A 13,887-nucleotide genomic window follows, 5' to 3' on the forward strand; every position below is an offset into this window, starting at 1 on the left:
GTTATTTTCTTCCAGTCTATTTGCTCCCTGCATAATTTCTGTTGTTATACACTCAAGTACTCTGATTTTTTTCCTTTGTCCCCTCCATTGTGTTGTTCACCCTATTCACTGAGATTTTCACTTTGGTTGTTGTGTTTTTCAGTTCTAAAGTCTACATTTGGTTCTTTATATATTCTTATTTGCTTACTGAGACTTTCTGTTCTTTTTATTTGTTCCGAGCATGTTTGTAATTGCTCATTGAAGCATTTTTATGATAGCTGTTTCAAAATCTTTGTCAGATAATTCTATCTCAGTCATCTTAGTGCTGGCATGAATTGACTGTCTTTTTCATTCAGTGTGAAATCTTCCTGGTTCTTGGTATGATGAATGATTTTCAATTGAATACTGTTCATTTTGGGTATTATGTCACTAGACTCTGGATCTTATTTAAACCTTATGTTTTAGTGGTTTTATTCTGACATTGTTCTAGTAGAAAAAACTGGAAGGGTTGCCTCGTTACTGCCAGATTGGGGTAGAAGTTCAGTCTCGCCACTCAGCCTTTGCTTGGACAGTTGGAGGTGAGGGTTACAGTTTCTCCTGCGGTGTTTGGCTGCAGTAGAGCAATAATGGTCTAAAAGTTTTCTGTCTTTCTAGGATGCCCCTTTTCTGGTCCTTTGGCTAGAGAGAGTAGGCTTTTGTTGGGGCTTTAGAAAAATCTGTTCCCACTGGTGTTTTCTGAATTGCTAGCTTCTCTAGCAGCCAGCCTGGGATATTCGAGGCAAAAAGAAAGCTCAGGGAACTCACGAACATGTCACTCTTTGAGTCTCAAGGTCCTTAGTCAGTCTATCTTCTCTCCACCTTTCTTGGTTGTCTTATGTTTGTTGTATATATAATAACTAGGGTTTATACTTGTACTTAGTGAAAGGAATAGAGAAAAGTACATCTACTCCATCTTTCTAAAAGCAGAAGCTGACTTTTAGGATCCCATATCTCTGATTAGTTATTAAATCTCATTACTTATCTCTGAAGTTATGGTGTTAAAAACTCACATTTTAATACACCGTCTTTGTTGAATGAGTGGATCATACTCGTGTAGCTTGTGAGATGTTGCAGCAGAATTATTGACTAAAGTATCCCCTGAGCTCGTCAGCTGCTGAACTGGTGACAGATTCCTTGAGTCTGTACTGCTTTTTAACTAACAAGTCTTCAGTATGTGCCCAGAACTGCACTGGGTGTTTAAGAAACTATGAAGAAAGATGTGACCTCGACTCTCGGGGTATTTGATGTCTATTTGGGAAAACAAGAAAAGTGAATTCTCCATTTCAGGGTGTAGAATATAGTAGACACTCAATACATGCTTGTTGCATGAGTGAATGCTGCTGAGCACATGCTAATTGCCCCTGAATGACAAGTGCTAAACTAAACTGTGTCATGCAGATTAAAAGTGCTGTATGAAGCCAGAAGAGAGGCAAGAGTATGGCTGAAGTGGTCAAGAAGGGTTGTTTTTTTAAGGAGGTAGAGGTTGAGTTGCCTTGAGAGTATGTTAGGACCTGGAGGTCGTTTTTGAAGGAAAAAATTGACAGGACTTGTTAACAGACTGTTTGTGGGGGATGAAATACAGTAAAAAGCAAAACAGACTTTGGTTCAGATCCTGGGTGACAGGGAGATGAGGGAAACACCATGAGTTTGACTTTGTACCTGATTAGCTTGAGCTGTTAGCAAAACATCCAAGCACAAGTACATAGTAACTATTTGGAATATTTGGAGCTGAAGGAAAGATTCTACTAGAAAAACCCATCTTTTCACTTGAGAGTCTCCAGAAGATATGGGAACTATCACAACTTAGCAGCCAACAAATGATGTGAGCTAAGGTAGTTAATAACCTGTCTCTGGGTAAATAACCTCTCTCCTCATGTATAAAATGAGGTGTGCTGGTAGGTGGTTTTTTAATGAGATAACATTTGGATTAGCATAGTATCTGGTATTTGGAAGGAGACCTATACTTGCTGGAATATTTTCCTTCCAGCTCTAAAGGTCCAGGATTGTGTGATTTCTTTGAAATATGAACTGTCCTTAATACATCTGCTGATATGGTTTGGCTGTGTCACTGCCCAAATCTCATCTTGAATTGTAGTTCTCATAATCTCCAAGTGTCGTGGGAGGGACCTGGTGGGAGGTAATTGAATCATGGGGGTGCCTACCCTCATGCTGTTCTCATGATAGTGAGTGAGTTCTTACAGGATCTGATGGTTTTATAATAGGCTTTTCTCTTTTACTTGGCACTTCTCTCTCCTGCCACCATGTGAAAAAAGACATGTTTGCTTCCCCTTCTGCCATGAGTATAAGTTTCCTGAGGCCTCCCCAGCCATGTGGAACTGTGAGTCAATTAAATCTTTTTCCTTTATAAATTACCCAGGCTTGGGTATTTCTTCAGAGCAGCATGAGAACAGACTAATACATCTGTCTTCTGTGATTGGGTTTTTCCCCCATCAGAGCCCATACTTTATATCACATGAAGCTAAGAATCTAGGGGAGGGAGAGTTGCACATGTTGTGTCTCAATCTTTTCAGACTTCCTAAGTTTTTCTATCTTTTGAGCATTTGCATTTTGCATGCTTGAATCAGAAAAGCCTCCATTTTGGCTGACTCTAGCCCTTCACTCTGGGGAGTAGAATGGGCAGGTAGCCATTAGTACACAGGAAGGGAGGGATTTGTGGTATCTTAAAGCCATTGGATTTTATTTATTTCCAGTTTGCTCAACATTTGTTCCACAGATCTGGAAAGTTTAAAAAGGGGTGGGGATGGAGAGAGAAGGATGAAAATTAACTAGGCCTAGAGAAAAGGATAAACATATTTTCCTTTCAATATCAAACTAAGGCTCAGAGCATTATTATTATTATTATTATTATTATTATTGTTATCATTATTATTACTATTATTATTGAGATAGGGTCTCACTCTGTCACCTAGGCTGGAGTGCAGTGGTATGATCACAGCTCACTGCAGCCTTAAACTCCTGGGCTCAAGTGATCCTCCTGCCTCAGCCTCCTGAGTAGCTTGGACTACAGGCATATACCACCACGTCTGGCTTATTTTTCACATTTTTTTCTTTGTTGAAATGGGGGTTTCCTTTGTTGCCTAGGCTGGTCTAGAACTTCTGGCCTCAAGCAATCCTCTCACCTCAGCCTCCCGAGTAGCTGGGACTACATGTGCATGTCACCAGACCTGGCTAATTTTTAAATTTTTTGTATAGATGAGGTTTTGCCATGTTGCCCAGGATGGTCTTGAACACCTAGGCTTAAGTGAGCCACCTACCTTGGCCTCCCAAAGTAGTAGGATTACAGGCATGAGCCACTGTACCCCACCCCTCAGAGTATTTAAATCTGAAATGACTTCTGGGCTTTATTTAGTTTTTCTAAAAACTGACCACTGCCGTAACCATCCATATGGCATCTGAAGAATTGACACTGAGTTCAAGAGTTTAAGACTGCAGTGAGCTATGATCAGCCCACTTCACTCTAGCCTGGGCAACAGAGTGAGACTCTATCTCATTTTTTTTTTTAAAGATGAAGATTTGACACTAGTTGGAGAAATGGTTCTATATCTCATTACTAGGATTTTATGAATGTCAGCCCTCTAGCATAAGTAGTAGTTAGTTCTTTAAAATTAAAAAAATTTGGATTTTAAAGTAAGATAAGCTCATTATAAAAATAAGAAAATGAAAATGACTCATAATCCCACAACATAGGGATAATTATAGTTCTGTGGTTTGTTGCTTAGGGACACGGTCACCCAGGCTGGAGCACGGTGGTGCAATCACAGCTCACTGCAACCTCAAACTTCTGGGTCCAAGGGATCCTCACATCTCTGCCTGCTGAGTAGCTAGGACCACAGGCATGTGCCACCATGGCTGGCTAATCATTGTTAATATTTCTATTATTTCTTTCTAGTCTTTTTTTTTTCCTGCACACACACACACACACACACACTTGGGATTTCACTGTATGTTTGTGTATCCTCCTTTCCCCTGCTTAATTTAGACCATGAGCATTTACTCAAGTCATTAAATATTCTTCTAAACATGATTTTAAATAATTACCTTGCATTTCATAGTATAAATGTTACTGCATAGGATTTCATAGTATGGACAACTTAAGTTGTTTCCACTTTTTCTCTATTTTAAATACTGCCACAATGAATTTCCATGTATTTGTATTTTTTGTGCATCTCTATTTCCTTTTACCATAAATCCTTAGAAAGAGAATTACTGGGTAAAAGGATAAGAACATGGTTAAGGCTTTCGAGCATTTTGCCAAGTTGCCCTGTGGGAGAGTTGTACCAGTTTGCATTCCTATTAGCGTTTGAGAATGCCTGACTCATTGCATTAACACAGAATATTTTACCATCATAGATACATGACACTCTTTTGGATCATTTCAATTCAAATGGCATTTAGTGAGCACCTACTATGTGTAGTGTACTGTGCTAGGCATTAGACTCTCTCCTGTTATACAGCATAAGTGCTAGATGCATAACACATGTACAAAGATGGTTAAAAATGCAAATGAAATATAACAACACATAAATCTCTATGGCCAGGGCTGACATCATTCAGCCTTTAAATGGTTACTCATTGAGTAAAGACACTGTGCTAGCTAATTTAAAAATTAATTTAGATCTTGTAAGCACTTAAAAAACCAGAATGCATTAATATGAATCTTGCAAACAATAGAGGTTCCATTGTGATCACTTACACTCTATTTCCTGGTATAAATTAGAGTAGGAACGGAGAGGAATATTACAAATCCACGTCTTCTAAAAAATCAACAATCACAACTCATTTGGGTAAAAGGACAATTTCTGCTTTTGTCAGTTCCCTTTAGAAAGTTAACCTGTTGGTTATCAGAGAAGGGGGACACTGAACACACAGAAAACTAACCTCCTTCTGGCAGCTGGGGATAATTTGTCAGTTTCCTTTGAAATCTGGCTTTGTGCTCACTGGTGAAGGCAGCTGGAACAGAAAAAACATGACAGACAAAAGCTGAAATCCACATGAAGAAAGGTCTTTTTCCCAAAAACTACTGCCTGAGTTAGCAACGGTCAGAACAGAAAGTACACGCATATCTTCCCAGCAACAAGCATGTCTAGTACTAGAGAAGGCCCGCTATGTGACAGGAGGCATTTAGAATGGCTGTAGCCTTGAATAGGGCTGCTGGACAGCATTTGAACAAATCTTCCCACCCCCATGAAAAATCACACCCTCAAATTAAATCCACCTAAAACTGTGACTAAAGAAATGAAAGTATTATGTTTTTCAATCAGTCCAAAGCATTTACTATTCTGAAAAGGAAGATCTACTTACTATATAGTGGATGATGGTGCAAGAAGTAGAGGTTTCAGTATATGATTTCCAGTTAAAAAGTAACCAATAGAATAACTAAAAATAATGCTATCAAACTGGAAACAACTGAAAGGGTCTGCAACTGGTGAATGGATAAGCTGTGGTACATCCATGAGTGGAGTACTATTCAGCAATACAAAAGAATGAACAACAGATACATGAATCTCAAAATAGTTATATTGAGTGAAAGAAGTCAGTCTCAAAGGGTTATATGGTATATAATTCAATTTCTGGGCATTCTGGAAAAGACAAAATTGTAGCAACAAAACAGATCAGTGTAGGGGGTAAAGGAAGGAGTTGATTACAAAGGGCAGCATGAGGGGATTTGGGGGGTATGGAACTGTTCTATATCATGATTGTCGTGGCAGTTACATGACTTTATGTATTTGCCTAAACTCATAGAGCTGTACACCAAAAAAGTAAATTTCAAAATAGCATGCTATTTTAAAAAGTGAATTTTTAAAAATCTCATAAAATAATGCTATCAACCATGGGGAGGCAGAAGAAACAGAGGCAGTTGGGAGTAATGTTAAGTGAGCTAAATCTTCCATTTTTATAACAGGGAGTCAATAGATAATGTCCAAAATGCATAAATTAGGAATAGAAACAGAGTAATATTTAGAGATTCAGAAGTAACTATCAGATGAATTGCCAACAGAATCTGTTAAAAAATGGTTGCCTCTGAGGAGTGGGACTGGGGATGGGGAGGAGTGGGGCAGAGAACTGTTGTTTTTAATTGTCAGTTCTCTGTATTTTATATATGTGTGTATATATATATATATATTTTTTTTCTTTGTTTGTTTCTTTTTTGAGATGGAGTCTCACTCTGTCGCCCAGGCTGGAGTGCAGTGGCGTGATCTCTACTCACTGCAAACTCTACCTCCCAGGTTCAGGCCATTCTCCTGCCTCAGCCTCCTGAGTAGCTGGGACTATAGGCGCCCGCCACCACACCTGGCTAATTTTTAGTAGAGATGGGGTTTCACTGTGTTAGCCAGGATGGTCTCCATCCCCTGACCTCATGATCCACCTGCCTCGGCCTCCCAGAGTGCTGGGATTACAGATGTGAGCCACCGCGCCCAGCTGCCTATTTCATATTTTTAAACCATGCTCATGTATTACTTGATTTAAAAATAAGTGTAGTGGAAAATGCATTGGACTGGGAATCCAGAAACGTGATCTCTAACCCTAATTCTGCACTAATTGAGCAAATCCCTTCCCCTTTCTGGACCTTGGTTTCCACATCTGTATGATAAAGGGGTTGGACTATATGATGTTTAAGATTCCTTTCATACCTAAAGAAAATTACAAAATTAGATTACTTGCATATCCACAACAATTCTTTGTTGAATGCCAAGCTATGAAACATGCATTTTTATTTTTAAAGCTGTAAGAGACTAACTCATCAAATTCAACTGTCTCCTTTTAACTGCTAAAGAAACTAAGATACAGATTCATTAAAAGATTCCCTTGGAATGACAGTTAATTGGCAACAGAGCTGGGACTAGAGCCCAGGGCTCCTCGTGGCTCTTTCTGTTGCACCACACAGCTTCTCCTAGGCCTAATGGAATCGGTCCTGGGCACCAGGGCTGACAAAAATTCTCTTGGATGACACCAGGGGTGTAATTCACATGCTGAAATGGTTTCATTGGCCTGAGAGATGAGTCAGAATTTTGGAAGTGGTCCCTGACACAAGCATGTATGATGCAATGCCATAGGCATTCCAAAGTTGATCAAGGCTATGTTAAAATTCCAATTTTAGGATTCCGTTCCCTAATAATTGTCCAATAAGCTGCCCTTGGCAGCTACTGCTAGCCTACTGACTTCCCCTTTTGTGTGACAGGAATCCCACTACTCAGAAATATCACCATTCTCATTCTGATGTAAAACAATGGGCTCATTCGTTTTTTCTCATCAGCCTTTCATCTCTAGAGCCTCTCAGCTTGTGGCATGATTCACTGAAATACATCAAATATGACAGAGATGTGAGCATTTGGAAACTTACATCAGCCATCATCAAATTAAAAAGGTATCTTGATATGATTTAGCAATCATCCTTGGAAGAGAGTTGAAACAGACCCCTGACTTTGACCACACCATCTTCCTAGGGGAGACCTTCCATGTTGACCAGCAAGCAAGCTAAAAGTATGTGTTTTGCCAACCATTTCCTCCCTCTTTGCTGGGGCCTGCAGGCTCACTTGCCCCTCATCGCACAAGGTCTGGGGTTTACAGAATAAGGACACCATTATGCAGGGCTATCATTCTTCCTTAGTGGAAACAACACTGCCCTTTGTAAGCTCCCAGCTAACTTCAAAGGGTGTGGCTATCTTTTTGTGCTCCAAGGGAAGCCTCCTCGGGAAACATTGCTCACAGTGCCTTTCCAGTTCTAGAATCTTCTTGAGCTGATAGTGAGTTAGAGCAGGCATTTTTAGGCAGCACTCCCACCCCTGCACCCCTCATTGGTGCTTTGTCTACTTTAGAGGCCAGATTGTATTTTGTAAAACCTACTTGGAAAGCACTTGTTTGCCAACTTTTGTGCTCCCCTCCTATCAGTGCTCCCCCTCCAGCCTGGCTTTCTGCCCAGTTCTGAATCTTGCCTTACCTACTGCCTGGTGTTTACTTCACAACAGCTGGCCCAGGGATCTCAAGTACTTAGCCTCAGCTGCCAGCTTAGGGAAGGAGAGGCCCCTGTAGTTGAGCCTGTGACAAAGACAGCATTTGTTTCCACACCGGTATTTTCAATGTCAACAGCAGTGACAGGCTCCAAAGGGGATCATACCCAGTCACTGCCCATTTGATGAGAACTCCACAAGCTCAGGGATGTCCATTCATCCAGCTTCAGCTCTCCCTGCAATGCTATGAGATGACTAGAGACCACTAATAGGACTCGCATTGTTATTTGCCCATGGGGAAAGGAGACAAATGGCTGGAGACTAGGGGACTTGTCCAAAGGAATTAATGATCATTTTGTTCACAACAAGAATCAGGATAGCTGGGTCTGACAAATGTTGGTTTCTGTGATTTATCCATTTGTGTAGCTGAAAAGTGCTATCAGCTGGCTTGCTCACCCTTGAGTGGCCTGAAGTGATGGATGATGGAGAGGAGGTTGCTGTGAGGGTAGAGGTGGTTCAGTACCCTGCAGGAGCAATGCAAAGAGAGACTGTGCCCAAGACTATCTCCCCCAGGGGGATGGGTGGCATTCCTGCCTTCCTTCCACCAACAAATGTTGACTGTGCCAGGCACTGGGATGACAGAGATGACTCAGATGTGCCCTTGTCCTTAATGTGCTCATGGTTGGATGAGGAGATCACCAGTCTCACTAGTGACTGAAGGCCATGACAAAGACTCCAGCCTCAAACTTGAGGAAGGAAGTTCATGTTTCTTCCTGTGTTGGCCAATAGAAAGCAGTATTTGTGGCCTGGCGTGGTGGCTCACGCTTGTAATCCCAGCACTTTGGGAGGCCAAGGCAGGTGGATCACGAGGTCGAGATCAAGACCATCCTGGCCAACGTGGTGAAACCTTGTCTCTATTAGAGATACAAAAAAAAAAAAAAAAAAAATAGCGGGGCGTGGTTGCACACACCTGTAGGCCCAGCTACTCAGGAGGCTGAGGCAGGAGAATCACTTGAACCTGGGAGCAGAGGCTGCAGTAAGCCGAGATTGTGCCACTGCACTCCAGTCTGGGCGACAGAGTAAGACTCTGTCTCAAAAAAAAAAAAAGTGGTATTTGTGTAGTTTTTCTAACTGCAGTGATGTGCGTGCGCTGAATTACTCACTTGGATTCTCCTCCTTGAGAGTAGGGTTCATTTTGTTACTAATCTGGCTAGATTGCTTATCATAATGCTTAAAAATATAGCTTTAAACATACAAGTGACCAATAAACATGTGAAAAAATACTCGACATCACTAATCAGAGAAACACAAATTAAAACCACAATGAGATACCATCTTACACCAGTCAGAATGGCTATAATTAAAAAGAAAAATAGATGTTGGTGAGGATGTGGAGAAAAGGGAATGCTTATGTACTGTTGGTTAGAATGTAAGTTAGCACAACTTATGGAAAACAGTAGGGATATTTCTGAAAGAACAAAAAGTAGAAATATCATTTGATCCATTCTCAAAGAACTAAAAATAGAAATATCATTTGATCCAGGAGTCCCACTACTGGGTATCTACCCACAGGGAAAGAAAGCATTTTATCACAAAGATACCTGCACTAATGTTTATCACAGCACTATTCACAATAGCAAAGATAATGGAACCAACCTAAGTGTCCATCAGTGGTGGATTGGATAAAGAAAATGTAGTATCTATACATCATGGAATACTACTCAGCCATAAAAAAGAATGAAATCATGTCTTTTGCAGAAAATTGCCTATTGGGTACAATGTTCACTATTCGAGTAATGAGTACAGCAAAATCCCAAACTCCACCATGGTACGATATATGAATGTAGGAAGTCTGCACTTGTACCCTCTACATCTATACAAAATATTTTAAAATATAGCTTCAAGATGTAATTAAAGTCACATATCAGCTGATTTTGAGTTAATAAAAAAGACAGGTGATCACTTTTGGCCAGAACCACCATCTTCTAGTATTTTGCCAAAATAACAAACACAAAGGGAAAGAGAAGAGGCACCCAGTATGTGTTCTCTAGGCCTTTTAGAGAACATGGGCTTGTTCCTTTGACCATATACCTGTGAATCTACAAGAAAGGTGATATTTTAGACATCAAGGGAATGGGCACTGTTCAGAAAGGAATACCCCACAAATGTTTTCATGGCAAAACTGGAAGAGCCTACATTGTTACCCAACGTGCTGTTGGCATTGTTTTAAAAACACAAGGGTAAGATTCTTACCAAGAGAATTAACGTGCATATTGTGCATATTAAGCACTTTATTAAGAGCCAAAAAATAGCATCCTGAATTGCATGAAGGAAAGTGTTCAGAAAAAAAGGAAGCCAAAGAGAAAGGTACCTGGGTTCAACGAAGCACCAGCTTGCTCCACTCAGAGAAGCACACTGTGTGAGAACCAATGGGAAGGAGCCGGAGCTGCTGGAACCTACTCCGCATGAATTCATGGCATAATAGGTATATATATATATAAAAAAAAAAAAAAAAAAAAGTCCTCTGGACTGTGAAAAAACGAAACAAAACAAAACAAAAAACATTGTCTTGGGTGGGGCTGATGTAATCAAGTGAAAGCTATTAGCCCTCCCTGAAGAGAGACAGCATTTCCTGCTGAACATGAAGAAGCAAACAAGGCTGTGGAGAGAGGGCCAGCCTCCGGGAAGTGAGAGCCTCGGCACTAGAGCAGCAGGGAACTCAATTCTGTCAACAACCTGAACAAGCTTGGATGCGGACCCCAAGCTCCAGATCTCCAGAGGAGAATGCATCCTAGACAACACCTGGACTGCAGGCTCATGACACACTGAGCAGAGGAACCAGCTAAGCTGTGCCCGGACTGAACCATAAAAATGGAGACAACAAATGTGTATTCCTTCAAACTGCAAAAGAAAAATACAAAAATATGTATCTCCATATGATTATGTTTTGGCTGTTGAGTTTTTCTTTACAACAATAAAAGTAGTGCTATTTTCTTGTTCCTTAGTAAGTTAAACACAGAATTACCATATGACCCAGCAAGTCTATTCCTAGATACATATCCAATAGAATTGGAAATAGGTGTTCAGACAAAAACTTGTACCCCAAATGTTTAGCAGCACTATTGATAATAGCCAAGAGGTTGAAACAATCCAAATGTTCATCAGCTGATGAATGGACAAGCAAAATGTGGTCTATCAGTACAATTGAATATTATTCAGTCATAAAAAGGAATGAAGTGCTGATACATGCTACAATTTGGATGAACCTTGAGAACATTATGCTAAGTGAAAGCAGCCAGACACAAAAAGACTGCTGTATGATCCCAGTTACATGAAATATCCAGAATGTTCACATCCACAGATACAGAAAATAGATCAGTGGTTACGTAGGGCAAGGGGGAGGGAAGAACAGGGAGTGAGTACTTAAAGGGGCATAGAATTTCCTTTTTGGGATGATGAAAATGTTCTGGAAATAGATAGTGGTGGTGGTTGGACAACACTGTAAATGTGCTTTATTCCATCAAATTGTATCACTCTTCTTCTTCTTCTTTTTTTTTCTTTTTTGAGACACTCACTCTGTCGCCCAGGCTGGAGTGCAATGGCGCAGTATCAGCTCACTGCAACCTCTGCCTCCTGGGTTCAAGTGATCCTCATGCCTCAGCCTCCTGAGTAGCTGGGATTACAGGTGTATGCCACCACACCTGGATAATTTTTATATTTTTAGTAGAGATGGGGTTTCACCATGTTGGCCAGGCTGGTCTTGAACTCCTGACCTCGTGATCCACCTGCCTTGGCCTCCCAAAGTGCTGGGATTACAGGCATGAGCCACCATACCTGGCTGGAAGGGATCTTATTTTTAGGCAAGATGTTAGTGTTGATGCTTTCACTATACCTGGTCCCCCTCAACCCACCAATGGTATCTGTTCACCTTTGGCTCCTGTACCTCCTAAAATCTCTTCTCTGCCATGGTTTTCCCAGGGTTCCAGTATCATCGCAAAGCTTCTAGGAAATTAGATGAGAACAGTTTTGGTCCCTAATTTAGACTAGTAACATTAAATCCTCTCAAGAATCCTTGTCAACATGGAGGGTCACTCTGGCTGCCCTTGCCTGTGCTACCCTGTGCTCAGTCCAGATACTTGCTGCTTGCTTCTTACCCATATGATTAAGACAAGGGCATTTTGCATTGGATGGCATAACAATCCATGCAGATCCCACAGCTCCAAAGTTGGTCGAGGGTGACAGGCTGGGGTGCGAGCAAGTAAGAGAGTGACAAGCTGGAGTTTCTGAACTGATATGACTACAACAACCAGTAATCCTGCCTCATGTAAACAAATTTATTTGAAATAGTCCATGTTAAGATGTCTCACCCATCTTAAGCACTCAATAAATATTAATTATTTTACTTTTGTTGAGACAGGGTCTCACTCTGTTGCCCAGGCTAGAGTGCAGTGGTATGATCAAGGCTCATGCAAACCTCCACCTCCAAGGCTCAAGTGATCCTCCTACCCCAGCCTTCTGAGTAGCTTATACGATTATAGGTGTGCATCCTCCTACCTTAGCCTTCTGAGTAGCTTATAGGATTTAGGTATGCACAACCATGCCTGGCTAATTTTTGTGTTTTTTTGTAGAGATGGGGTTTTGCCATGTTGCCCAGGGTGGTCTCGAATTCCTGGGCTCAAGTGATCTGCCCACCTTGACCTCCCAAAGTGCTGGGATTACAGGTATAGCCACCACGCTTGGCCTATACTTTTATGATAAAGGTATTTTATACATCCTTAAAATTATGTTATTAAATATATCTAGGCATATGGGAAAGTTATTAAGTGAAAGTACGTTACAAATAATGTGTACAGTATCTCATTTTTATAAAAATATAATTTACGTATGCGAGATATTATATAGCAATTTACAACTCAGGATCTGAAGGTAGACCTATTTTTAAATCTGTGCACTATCACTTATTAGCTGTGTGACCTAGAGTAATTTCTAAACCTGAGTGCCTTAGTTTCTTTATCTGTAAAGTGGATACTATACACACACACACACACACACACACACACGCATATATATTTGCAATGATATGCTTACATATATAGAAACACAAGAGGTCTGAATTATAATTTCACAAAAGAATGAATAAGAGTTCAGTGCGGTAGTTGAATGCACAGTGGACATCGCAAAAATGAAAACTTTCCAGTGTGCCAGAAATAACAAGTTAAAAACTACCATGATTAAAAAAAAAAAAAAAACAAAAAAAAAAAAACAACGAGACACAAGGCAGGTGCAATGAGTTGGTTGTCTGCTCTGCCCAACTCTAGGTCACACTTGGACCCCTGGGCTTAGAAGCAGCTCCATGGGTGCTATGGTTTCTCACACCTGTCAGCCTCTGGCCCTTGGCCTTCTTGCACTCAAGGACTCAAAATCAAACTCCACTCCATCACCTCATCGTACTTGTTCTCTCTTCAGCCGAGATGTAATTGCTCCAATAGCAAACTGGTTTGCAGAAATGCTACACTGCCTCCCTGGTAGACAACTTTAAATATCTTCCTCCTTGCAAAGCCATTTTTGCTTCTTGAACCACATCTGATTTCATTAGAAAGTATTTGCTCTAAATGTGCAGGGAGAAGAAACTTAAGTAGTTCTCACCAGGACGTTTTGCACAGTCATTAAGACTATGGTTCAAACCCCAGTTTTCCACCTATTAGCCACTTTGCCTTAATCAAGTCCTTAAACCTCTCTTTCCATCACTTTCCTTCTCTATAAAATGGAGGACAACAATAGTACCTCACTTTTAAGGACATTGTGAAGATTAAATGAGATTATGTATGTAAAGGGTTGAGCACAGTGCCGGACACATAGGAAGCTCTCAATATATAGGAGATGCTATCATCAAAACAGG

The 13,887-nt window shown here is 40.7% G+C and overlaps 1 protein-coding gene across 2 annotated transcripts in view; it reads right to left on the bottom strand.

Moving 5' to 3' along the window:
* PLAC1 (placenta enriched 1) overlaps positions 1-13,887 on the bottom strand; it is a 149,359-nt gene that overhangs the window by 31,807 nt on the left and 103,665 nt on the right. For both annotated transcript variants that reach the window (XM_021932698.2, XM_031660718.1), the window contains exon 2: positions 4,918-4,989. The gene's annotated coding sequence lies outside the window, so the exon portion shown is untranslated. The remainder of the gene's footprint in view (positions 1-4,917; positions 4,990-13,887) is intronic.

Source organism: Papio anubis, chromosome X, assembly GCF_008728515.1.
Source record: "Papio anubis isolate 15944 chromosome X, Panubis1.0, whole genome shotgun sequence".
Lineage (NCBI taxonomy): Eukaryota > Metazoa > Chordata > Mammalia > Primates > Cercopithecidae > Papio > Papio anubis.